Source organism: Sciurus carolinensis, chromosome 3, assembly GCF_902686445.1.
Source record: "Sciurus carolinensis chromosome 3, mSciCar1.2, whole genome shotgun sequence".
NCBI classification, from domain to species: domain Eukaryota; kingdom Metazoa; phylum Chordata; class Mammalia; order Rodentia; family Sciuridae; genus Sciurus; species Sciurus carolinensis.
This window is the reverse complement of record NC_062215.1, coordinates 31,243,199-31,256,545: the sequence shown is the minus strand read 5'-3', so window position 1 is coordinate 31,256,545 and position 13,347 is coordinate 31,243,199. Positions and strand designations below refer to the sequence as shown.

Sequence of the window (13,347 nt, the reverse complement as noted above, 5' to 3'; positions counted from 1 at the left end):
GTTTCTTTCTAGTAGCTAATATTAAAGCAACTAGGAAGGAGAACTTTGGACTATTAGAGTAGAAAAGAGTCAAATAAAGATAAATCTAAAAATAATTGAAAAAATATTAGGAAATATAAAATAAAGCAACAGGGTTAAGAATGAATATATTTGTGAACAGAATATACTAAAGAGTTTACCTTTTTCCTAATAAAAGGCAAAAGTTCTCCAACTGGAACTTTAAAAAGGTCATTCAAAGTGATATACCTAAATAAAAATTTCAAAAAAAAATAAAAATAAAAATAAATAGAATACCAGTGGGAAGGGCAAAGAAAGGAACTTTAAGACTCTTTTCCTCCATAAAAGCAATGAGAATACTAGCAATGTTATCAGAATTAACTTTTCAGAATCCTGGAGGTTAAACAAAGGCTTGCAGCAATCCAGGAATACTTATTCCAGAAGAAGAATGACCAGCTTTGCAGCATGTTATTTTGCTTTATTCCTAACCTCTCCAGCTCTATGGTAACCTTGAAAACAACTAGTCCACATTCATGGTAAAAAGTGTACTATGTCAGCCACCGTAGGGGATAGGACAGGGTTGGAACTCCTTCAAAATTCTATTTCCAGAGAACTGTCATTATTTGACACCCCTGATAGCTCCCTGAAAGACCTCATATAAGGCTTGTCTTTATTTGATCTGATTTGGAACACACCAAGGGCAAATGGCCTTTTACTTTAGGATATTTGTCAAAAATAAACATCAACAATTGTTTAATAATTGTTTAAAGTTGTTCAAATGTAGGGGAATGAGATATGTACAGAGGGCTTTGAAAAGCTCTGACGTATTTCAGTGAATCTAACTGATAATATGCCCAGGGCTGAGAACATGGTCAATCAATCAATCAATCAACAAACCTTTCTGAGAATATCCTAAATTTTCATTTTTATCTGATTTTGACACTCCATGGAAACAGGAAATGAAGGCTAAGACAGGGTTGTCAACCACCTAGTGTGGTCTAACACACAGAGTTCTTCCACAAGAGGGAGATGTATTGATTATAGGTGTTTAAGGAAATCTTTGTCAAGTTGTTATCTGACCTCTAAGTTAACGAAGCAGAGACTTTAGTGGCCACATGTGACAAAGAAAATGAACTTCGAAAATTTAATTCTAAAATATCAGTCAACAACAGCAGCAAAAACAAACACTGAGAAGGGAAAAGAATCTAATTTGATCTTCAGAGTTGCCACAGTATATTATTAAAATGCTTAGTTTTAAAAAATTTTGAGACGTGAAGAAACAAAAATTATGATCCATAGCCTGAAAATAAATTTGTCAATAGGAATTACCCCAAAGAAGTCCAAATGTTGGATTTAATGCCCAAAGACTATAAATTAACTATTTTAAATATGTTCAGAGAACTAAAGTAAATCATGTGTAAAGAAATAAAAGAAACCATTAGGATGGTGTCTAACTGAATTGAAATTATTAGTAAAGAGACAAATTTAAAAAAAGAAATGAATGGAAATTTTGGAATTGAAAAGTCTAATAACTAAAATGAAAAATTCATTAGAGGAATTCAACACCATATTTGAGCAGTCACAAGAAAAATCAGCAAGTTTGAAGATAAATCCATTGAAATTTACTAGTCTGAGGAGAAGGATAAAAAAATGGAGGAAAATTAACAGCCTCAGAGATATGTGGGACATTTTCAAGTGTACCAACAAATGCATAATAGGATTCCCAGAAGAAAGAGGGATATGGGAAGGATATTTGAGGAGAGTAATAGATTTGTACATTACAAATATTGACCTATACATCTGCAAGCTTGGAAGTTCTAAGTAGCATAAATTCAAAGAAATCCACCCCTTGATACAGGATTATCAAACTGTCAAAACCCAAAGACAAAGATTCTTATGGATAGCACAAGAAAAATGACTTGTCAAATACAAAGGATCTTTAAAAATATATCAGCTAATCTTTCACCAGAAACCATGAAGGCCAAAAATGGAATGAACTATTGAAAGTGAAGAAAGAAAAGGACTTTAAAATGAGATTTTTCTCTACCCAACAAAACTATACCTTCATAATGCAAGGGCAATTATGATATTACAAAGATGATAAACAAAAACTGAAAGAATTTGGTATTAGGCCTTCCCTAAAGAAGAGTCCTTTGGGCTAATATAAAAGAACACAAAATATAACTCAAATCCACATGAAGAAAGAGCATGAGTAAACAAACTATATAGCTAAACATAAAACTGTGTTAACATAAAAAATATGAATGAATCTTCTAAGTTATTTTTCCTCTTTCTGAGTTAAACTGACAATGAAATCAAGATACTATTTACAATAGTATCAAAAAAATTAAGATACTTGGGAATACATTTAACCAGGTAAGTAAAAAACTAATTTTTTGAAAACTACAAAACATTGTTGGAACGAATTAAAGAAAAACTAAATAAATAGAAAGGCAGTCTTTGTTCATGGACTTAATATTACCTAGCCAACTGGAGACCCAGTAGGAAACTGGATCGTGGGGTGGTGGTACTTCTGTCAGATACCCCTTTTCTATTTAGTTGCTTTCTCTGGGTTACAGAGATTTCACCCTCCTTTTGTTCCTTTGGGCTTTGCTATCCCTTACTGTGTTTTTTTTTTTAATCTGTTCACTCCCTTGTAAATGTTCCCATTATTAACCTCCCCTTGATTAATTCGGTTGAATGTGGCATATAATTCTTGCTAGGATCTAGCAACTATAAGGATATCTTGGAAACCATAGCAAGAGTACTCTTTGCATCACTAAATTGAACTGGAAAGAAAAAGACTCAGATGTTGAATGAAATACCTGATAGGTAATATAGATACAGAGTCCTGGGAGGAGACTAGAGCGGGAAACTCTTTCTTGTTACATTTGGGATAGCACTCTGCCGGGGTCCAGCCCTAGCAGGAGTCCATGGGTTACACACTGGTAAACGGGGCGCGAGGAGACAGCATCGGCGATGGATGGAGAATGAAAGACACAGACTCTAGTTCTGGTGCAATCAATCCCTTTTACTTAGCTGCTCACTTTCATGTCTAGGCTGTCTCCCCGCGCCCCGTTTACCGGTGTGGAACCCATGGACTCCTGCTAGGGCTGGACCCCGGCCGCACTCTTTTGAGAGTATTCCTTGTTAGCCAGTTTCACAGAAAACACCCATAGGTGGAGGTCCTCATTACACTGTATTCCCTTCTTCAACCCCAAGATAATCATGGGAGTTTTAAGCACGATATTAAAAATTAGGACTTTGATATACTACTGACCCAAGTTTTAGATTTTGACTTTTCTGCTTATTAACTATATGACCTTGAGTAAGTTATTTAGTTTGTCTAGGCTTCAATTTCCTCACCATTAATGTTATTTCTCATCTGAATAACAATAGTCATGTAATAATCTAAAAGGGATATCAGAGTTTTCAGTGTGGTGAGGATATATGTAAATTGTTTAGCAGAGTACCTAAAAATAGGTGTTTAATAAATACTAGCTATCATCTCCTAATAGCTCTGTTGAGGTGTCACTGACATGTTATAAACTACATGCATTTAAAAGGTACAATTTGATAATCTTTGGCATGAATGTACCCTTGTGAAACCACTGCTACAGTCAAGATAATCATCATTTCTATCATCATAAAAAGATTCGTTGTCTCTTTGTAATCTTCTCCCTCTCCCCTAAATTAACTCCTTTTGCTAGCCCCCCTGTTTCCAGGAAATTACAGGTCTGTTTTCTGATAGAATAGATTGAATTTCATGTTCTAGGATTTCATACAAATGGAATCATCAGTATGCACTCCTTTTTTAATCCAGTTTCTTTAACTTGGATTATTTTGAGATAGTGAGATAGTATATATATTGATAGTTCTTCACTTTGTATTGCTAAGTAGTATTCTATTGTGTAGCTATACAACTATTTATCTGTTTGTTAGCTATTATTTTCACAAGAAAAATTAAAACCCATGGCATTTACTGTAAAATAAGGATAGATCTTTCATCTTTCTTCAGAAAGGCTTAGGAGACCTGAGCTTCAATAAGGGGTACATATGGTTGGCTGAGGTACAATGTGGCTACAGGACTAGGTTTTAGGAGATAATTATCTAGGAGGACACCTCCATAGGAGAATCAACTTCTAGTTCTGCTTTTGCTTTTTCTGCATCCTCATAGTTTCACTTATTCTAAAATCCTTAACAAAAGTCATGTTAAGTATAAAAGCCTGCAAAACATTTAAGAAAAAAATGATACCAATTTCAACACTACACTGTTTTAAAAGTCTGTCTTCATTTTTAATGGTTGGTATCACTGGCCTGGTTTTCTTAAACACACACACACACACACACACACACACACACACACACACGTTTCACAAGAAAAGAGAAGAATGGACTAATATTTTGTTGAGGCATGGAGGCCTCAACAAAATCTTAGCAATTAAAATCCAACAAGGTTTATTCTTGGAATGCAAGGTTGCTATAACATTTGACCACCATAAATATCTCTGTAATTCACTGCATTAAGAGAAAAGTAATAATAATAAAAAACACAATTTGGTCACCTTCACAGATGCAGAATGGGTGCTAATAATATCCAACATCCATTCGTGCTTGAAAAAATATCCTTCAGAAATATAAGAAATTTTCCTCAACCTGATAAAGAGAACATATAAATCCTATAGCCAACATCAAACTTAATGATTAAACATCAAGTGCTTCCTTCTGGGATCAGAAGCAAGGCAAAAGTGTCCACTGCTACTTTTTGTATTATACTGGACACCCTAAGTAGTAAGTGAAGGCAAGATAAATAAATATACTACACACACACACACACACACACACACACAGGAAAGAAAGTAAAATAAGCTTCTTTTTCAGATGACATAAAAGTTTAGGTAGAATAAATTAATCTGCAAAAATCTATTTAGGCATGAACATAACAAAATATATGAAAATACTATATGAAGTGTATGCTGAAAACTACATGACATTAGTGAATGAAATTAAAGAAGAACTAAACAAATAGAGAATATACCTTATTCATCAATTGGAAGAATTAATATTGTTAAGGTGTGAGTCTTCCAAAATTACATATATATTCGATGCAATCCCAATCAAAATGCTAGGAGTTCTTTTTAGTAGAGATTTATAATCTGATTTCCAAATTTTTAAAGAAATGGAAAGTATCTAAAATAGCCAAAATAATTTTGAAACAAAAGAACGAAGTTGGAAGACTTATACTACCTGATTTCTAGACTTTCCATAAAGCTATGGTAACCAAGACATATGGAATCAGTTTAAGAATAACTATGTAGATAAAGAAAATGGCATTAGGATAGAAACAAATGAATGAAGTAGACTGACGATCCCAGAGGTAACCTGCACATATATAATTGACATTTGAAAATGTGCCAGTGATTCAATAGGGAAAAAAGTAATCTTTTCAAAAAAGACCATCAACCCTTACTTCACATTATATACAAAATGTAATTTGAAATAGATCATAGATCCTAATGTAAAAGGTGAAACTATAAAACGTTTGGAAGAAGGCATAGGAGAAAATCTTTGCAAACTTGAATAAACGGTTTCTTAAAGATACAAAAAGTGCAAACCATAAAATAATTGATAAATTTGACTTATCAAAAACTTTTATAGCCTTATCTGTCTATGTGGGACTTGTAAAGGACCTGTGAATACATGAAGAGGTGAGCTGTAAAAAAAAAAAAAAAAAAAAAGTGACAGTAGCCTGGAAAATCAGGATCAAAATGACAAGAGGAGCCTGTGGAGAAGAGTGCCCCCCAGACCTCCCTTACCACCACCTGTTGTTCCCTGGGCTTTGCTGCTTGCTCAGACAGCCTTGACTTCACCACCCTGCCTTAACACCACCACTGTCTCCATGGAGGGTGAGCTCTGGCTTGCTGTAACTATACTGCAGCACCCCAGACCCAACAGGACCCAAGGAGGGTCCAACTCACTGATGGCTACCTTGAGAGACTGGGAAATGAGAAAAACTAGACCAAGAAGTGACAGAATTCTAATTGTAGTCAGCAGATAATTTCTTCTACATGCCTCTCCTATGAATTTTCCTGGGGGCTTCTCTGATGCCAACACACAAATAAAACAGAATATGTGTTCTTGTGATGCTCTGGGTATTTCAGTTACAAAGCACCTTCATTTGTTTTTCCTCATCCCTCTTTTTTTTTTTTTTAATATTGTAACGTGTCAGAATTTCATTTATTTTTTATTTTTAATTATTTTTTAGTTTTACAGACTGCATTTTGATTCATTGTACACAAATGGGGTACAACTTTTCGTTTCTATGGTTGTGCACAATGTAGAGTCACACCATTCATGTAATCATACATGTACATAGGGTAATGATGTCTGTCTCATTCCACCATTTTTCATACCCCTTTCCTTCACTCTGATTCTCTGAGATTATATCTCCCAAAACCCAATAGATCAATTATAATCAAGCTTTGTTAAATGAAATGTAATAATGCTACAAGGAAGTAAGTACTATTGTATATCCTTAGGCGCAGAGAAGTTGCACAACTTGTCTAAGACCTTATATCCAGTAAATAAGCAGCAAGATTTGAACTCTGACCTCAAATCCTATGCTCTTAACAATTCTACTATTATTATTCCTAAGGTAGCTCAATTTGGCTGTCTTTCTAGATTTTGATTCTGGAGACAAGACTTGTCCTGTTCTGGCACTTCCAGAGTCCATGCTTCATTGGATCTTGGTTGTGGGAATTTTTCATTGTATTTGTACTGTGAAGAGAGATCTGAGTCAATTTGGATGAGAAACAGTTGTAAGATGTCACATACTAGAAATAGAAGTTCTAGCCATTCTTGACAGCTGGGTGGACAGATAGATATTCAGTGAAGGGAACATTTCTGTCTGGGACAATATTGCTCTTCAGGCTGTGATGTGAACTAGGGGACCTTCAGTTTTCAACCTGCCTATCACTAGACAGAAAAAAAAATTTGACCCCTTTCATTTTCCACATGCTGTTAACATGACAGGTATGCCTTTGATTGCTAAAGGGTGGCTGATTCTATCATAATGATGATATAACAGAGTGAAAGCAACCTTTCTAGAGTTCTCATGCATATATATACAGACATATAATTATATTACACACATCACACATATACTATATATATATGTATTATAACCATAATATATATGATATTATACACACATATATATATACAGTTCTGTTCTAAGTCTTGGAAGGTCAGTTGTGACTTCATGACAAAAAGAGAATTGATATTTTGATGTTTTAAAACATATGTTTATGGGAAAAAAGGTGGAATCAATTAACATTGATTCTATAGTTTGGTAAACACTTATGGATGGTCTCTGCAACTTATGGATCCTGTATAGGCCCTGGGAATTTAAAGTGAATAAGGTAGAGTTTCACGTAGAGTAACCCACGGTTTTGATTTGTTGTAATTGAGGGATTTTCCATGATGCAGCACTCCCAGTGCTAAACCAGGAATGTTCTAGGCAAATTAGGATGAGTTGTTTACCTAACTCCTGTCCTCAAGGCTCTGATAGCTTAGAAAGGAAGACAGTAAAACAAATATACAGCTATCAAATAGAGTGGAGTGTGAAATAGGATAATAACGAGAGTTTCTATTTCCATAGCACCTTCTGTGCGCTAGGTAATGTTTAGAAGAATGCCCATCTTAGTCCATTCAGGCTGTTTTAACAAACCAACATAAATTGGGTAATTTATAAGCAACAGGAATTCATTTTTCCTTGTTCGGAAGGCTGAGAAGTTCAAGAAAAACGTGCCTGCAGATTCAATGTCTGACCAAGGGATGCTTTCTGGTTCATAGAGCTTTCTTGCTGTGTCCTCACATGTGAGAGGAGCTAGCTAGCTCCTGGGTGCTTTTGGGAGGCACTAGTCCCAGCCATGAGGGCTGTGCTTTTGTGACCTTACCACCACCCAAAGGCTTCACCTTCTAATATCATCAACTTGAACATTAGGATTTCAACATGTGAATTTGGGGGTGATGTATATATATAAAATCCATTGCATTGCATTTATATCTGTTAACTTCTTGAATTCTATAATAGTCATTTGAAGGAAGGACTGTTATTATCTCCATTTTACATAGGTAAGAAATTGAGGCATTAGTAAAGGGTAGATATGGGATTCAAATGCAGGCACTCTGGGTCTGTATCTGAGTTCTTAACCTCCAAACACTTCCCTTAAGCAGTCTAAGACAAAGAAATAGCACAGAGGGGTGAGTGGTTGGCTTTGTGGGTGACAGGAGAAGGTCATGGGAGAAGAGGTGGTGGGGAAATGGGTCAAAGAAGGTGATGCCTGAAAAGGATTTGGAATGAGAAATGAGGAATTGATGAGCAAGGATAGATAAGGGCATTGGAGGCATAAGGATACTGTGATGAGAAAGGTCATGGTGTGACTGGTAGGTCAGGGTCAGGGGGTAGGGGTAATGGAAATCCTCTGGATGAAAGTCCTCTGAACTTTGACACCCAGTGGAACACTTCATTGAAAATGCCAGGACCTTGGGGAAGAAGCCTGGAAAGGTAGCAGGGTCAAATCATCCAGGACCTCTGACCCACGATAAGGAACACATATTTTAACTTGTGCACAACAGGGTAGCACCAGAGACCATTAAGTGATGCATATGCCAATTATCCTTATCTGATCTTTGCACATTGTATACATGTATTGAAATGTCATGCTGTACCCTGTAAATAAGTACAATTAATATGTGTGTAGTTTAAACATACACACACACATATTTTTCCTTAAAGTTGAGATCTGCATTTTTAGAGAATTACTCTGGTAGCAGCCAGAAGATTACTGAAAGGAAAGGAGTGTGATAACGGTGGCAGAGGAAAATCAAGTTTGAATCTCTTGAAAATGTCCCGTGAGCACTGGTGATAGCTTGTGGAACACAGGGATGGAGAGGGCTAGACAAATTCAAAAGATGAAGTTAAACGGACCAGACTTGGTTAGTGATTGGATGGAGGGGCTAAAATGATCATGAAACCTGAGGTGACTCTTAAGGGCCTATAAAAGAAATCTAGCTGACATTGTCTGATTCAAATATTGGCATTGTCTTATTCAAATATTCCATATGAAGAAGGAAATAGCTTACCCTAAGGACTTCCTACTTTTCTGATTGAGAGTGAAATACTAATTGTAAAGGAAGTTCTTAGAGACAAGTATGAAGTTAATAGAAAGTCTAATAATGAATATCATAATAATTCAATATCCTTTGGGGTGCCCTTGAGGTAAAAAAGTTTAATGCATTCATTTATGATAAGATAACAGTGGCTTAATTTGTTATTGCTTGTAAGAATGTTTGTATTTTGTAAAAGAGCAATACCTAACAGGATCCCTAATTAAAGTATTTTGGGTAACCTAATCCTAGAGGTGAGACAGTTTGTTTGGCAAATGAGGCTTTTGAATCTCCTTAACTTATAGTATATTTACAGTTTTTAATTCCATGTGCAAGTGTGTGGGGGTAATTTGAGGAACTAGCAATTGCCATCAGTTCTGTACATGGATTCTACCCACACCTGAACTACTCCCTGAAAAATACTTAACATATTTGTTTCAATACATTGAAGACCTTTAGAATCTTGGGATTGTACGTATAGGAGAAAAGCTATTACTGATCAACTTTGAAAAACAATCCTGATTATCTACATATTCACCTACTTATTTGATTATTTATTTATTTACCTATTTATTTGAATTTGAATTTTATTTTTAACTCTGTTCTCTCCTGATCTTCCTTCCTTCTGAGTGCTCTGCATCCCTTAGATGGGGAGCATGTGGCCCCTCATCCCTACATACACTCTCCTCTGAGGCTCTGTAATTCAGGATTATCAACCTGAAAGGGCCCATCTTTACCTGATCCAGCAGGTGTAGGTATTCAGGAATCTGATCACAAAATGATTTTATATAATAAAACAGTAATTTATTTTTCATAGCTTCTGCTAATCAGTTATGCAAGCATGTAATGTGACTAAGCTTGATGCAAAGAGATTAGAGAAAATGCCCAGTTACTAGAAAAGGTACTTCTCCTCCTCCACCCTTCATGCTCCACATGGATTCTGATGAATAGTCTCTCTGGATTTAGGTGAGTGGACAATGACCTTCTTTGCCTAATGCACCCTTTAACAAAAGAGCTTATAGTAGTAGCTCTTGGATATGTTAATTGAGTTTAGCATGTCTGCTTTGAAACTATCAGGGGTGGAAGGAAGAGAGGGATGGAGACCCAGGAAGGCTAAGGGAATTTTCCAAAAACACAAAATGAGTCTGGGAACTGGCAAAAGTGCCCCACTATCCTGACATCCCCCCATTCCCTAACAAGAAAGTCATTCTGTCTCCTTCCTGTTGGAATGCCATCAATAACCAACTCACATGGGAGAATGATCCTACTCTTGCGATTGAGTGTCTGGGGATCCTTTTTACCAGGCAAAACTTCACCCATCGGATTTCCTGACTTTGGTTTTTATTTGGAAAATCATGCTGCTCTCTGTTCTAACATCATCCATCTTTGTCAGCACCCAAGGCCACAACTTCATTGGAATGGCCTGTGATGTACGGCAGATAGAGTGCACAAAGACATTGAACTCTGTATGATGTTTATATGGACTCTCAGCTCACCAGAGATGGATTGATGCTGCCATAAAGTCTCATGGTATCCAGGCAAAGCAAGGATTGAGGAGACCGAGGAAGGGTAAGAAAAGCAGTATCTTTCTCCATTCACTTCCTCCTCTCAGATATCGACTTACATCTTATTTAGGAAATGAGGAAGTCAAGTGAGTATGGGGATTTTTGGAACCCAGAACAGAAGCAGACTCACCCATGATTATCAATGGTATTCCCTGTGGCTTGTCCAGGCCAAGAACAAGCACTTGGAATGACAAGTCACTTAAAATACCTGCTTTGAACCTAGTGCACCCTAGCATGATAATGGAATAAAGGCAAAACTTAGGAACATAGATATGGAAGTTGCAGTGAGTCAAACAAGAGTTTGGATGCTTGTCCATTGTGTTCCTTTGACAGGTATTCTCAGCATCATGATCACGATGTTGTTTATGGGCATACTCACCCAGGATGGACAGAATGCTGGCATTATACTCTACATGCCCAGCATGCAAACTGGATATAAGACACCAGTATGCCTGGGTTCATATTCAGAATTTTCAGCATGAAAGGGCCCATCTTTAGCTGATCCAACAGGTGTAGGTATTCAAGAATCTGATTGGAAAATGATTTCATATAATAAAACTGATATATTTTTCATAGCTTCTGCTCATCAGTTATGCAAGCACTTAATGTGACTAAGCTTACTGCAATGAAAATCAAAGAAAATGCCCAATTACTAGAAAGGGGGCTTCCCTGCCCCCACCCTTCAGGCTCCACATGGATGTGTATGTGCTATTGCAGACCACTGTGTGTGTGCTTGGCTGCATCCCTCATGGACCACCTGCAGTTAACTTTGGAAGATGCAGATTTTTTTTAAAGCATTTAAACCGCAGCAATACAAACACCTTTAAAAAATAATCAGTGACTAAGAAAGCCCCACATTCACATGAAAAAAGACAACAATAAATTTTACTTACCAGTTTAGGTTGTTCGAGGCAGCAGAGGAACAAGTTGTTGGTAATTGTCCAGTGCTTTCATTCAATAAATCACATTGGCTTTGCTTTCTCCTGTGGCTCAGCCTCTGCGCAAAGCAAGCGAACCTCCTTCCTATTCTGTGTAAAGAATAAAACGCGAACAGGATCACTACGGGCAAGAGCTGAAGTCCATGATCACTAAGCTACTGTTAATGCAAAATAAAAGAGCAAATGATGCACAGGGTGAGAAGGGGAGAGGGAAACAGCCTGGCTCAGAATCTAGGTATATTTTTGGGACTGCAGACTGGGAAAGGCTTGATTTCTCAAGCTTGTGTGCGTGTAGTTAAGAGATGCCATGACTTCTGTGTGTTTAGCCTATCCTATCTGTGAGGACCACTCGGAACAGCATGCAAGAACAACAAGCTCTGTGGCAAACAATGCTGAGTCTGAACTGACTCGCTCCAGGGTAAGCAGAGGGATGGGGAGTCAGCCAGTTAGCTTTGCACTTTATCAATGGCAGGGAAAGAATTATCATCTGGCACCCAAGAGCCTAAGCAGAAATCTGTAGCTCCAGCTTTTCTGGGGCCAGCCCCTTAGTCCCACAGCTGCCTGGGACCAGAAGCACACAGGTGGCAGCACATTTTCTCAGCGTGGGGCACCCATGCATGCTCCCAGCAGGATCGAGGGGATCCCTTAAGGAAGCTCTAAATCCAGTCGGGGCTGCTCAACCTAGTCTCAGGTTTCTGTCTAAGCAGGTCTGAGAAAGTAGTCAGCAGACATGGCACTTAGGACACCAAGAGGCTCAGACTCAGGCAGAAGATTCCAGTACTGCTTCTGTGCCAACCACAGATGGGTGCACCTGGCTTCTTTCACAGTGTTATGCTTTATATGACTAATGAAACACAAAATGGATTTCCTAGAAAGCCACATGTAGGCATTTTTTTGTTTGTTTGTTTCTCCCTGAAATAAGATGTCAAATGACCCTCTCTGGCTGCTGATTATGTCAGGGAGGCCTTGCTGATAGAAGCACATATGAATACTGACTGCATGCATGTACACACACAGACAATCCCCTCCTCGCCCCCTGCGACAGCCTTAGCAACAGCATTAGAAATCTTTCTCAAGCTCTATTCAGACATGGTCTCTGCCAAATGAATGCTTAGCTGCTATGATGACTTCAGGGATAATTTTGGACTCTTTCACTAGGTACTGAATCTGGTCTGTTATTTATACCTGGAGTCAAATCAACTCCTAACTTTCGAATGTGACTCTTCAGTCACAATCAGGAGAAAGTCTCTTGGTTATAAGCAAGAGGGTGGAGTGGTAATCTTTGGCTTGGTAATTTCTTAGAATCCTGGGAATGGCATCTTGTACTCCTGAAAATCTCCCCCTTTCTAGATACATCACCCAGCCTCCAACGCCCCCCAGGAGCTCATTTGCTCCAACAGCTGGCTCCTCTGGACTTGGGTTCTGAGGCAAGGCTCAGTGACTTAGAAAACCTGGATGTCCAAAGGAAGAGCCCAATTTAACTTTTCACAACTGTCTTACCTTTTCTGTTCTTATTAGAAATGCAAAAATCTCTCTCTGGAACATTTATTCTTTCTCTTCTTGGAGTTTGTCCTCATGGAATTGCTATGAATAATCTAATTTGGAAATATTCATGCCCTTGAGGTTCACAAGGTTATTTTCTTCCATCAAGGATTAAGAAAGGGCCAGGATAGCCT

General features: G+C 37.6%; 1 protein-coding gene across 1 annotated transcript in view; it reads right to left on the bottom strand.

Annotated features, from left to right (window-relative positions):
- Positions 1-13,347, bottom strand: part of Ankfn1 (ankyrin repeat and fibronectin type III domain containing 1) — a 244,704-nt gene that overhangs the window by 142,496 nt on the left and 88,861 nt on the right. The window contains exon 2 of the mRNA XM_047547242.1: positions 11,627-11,761. The gene's annotated coding sequence lies outside the window, so the exon portion shown is untranslated. The remainder of the gene's footprint in view (positions 1-11,626; positions 11,762-13,347) is intronic.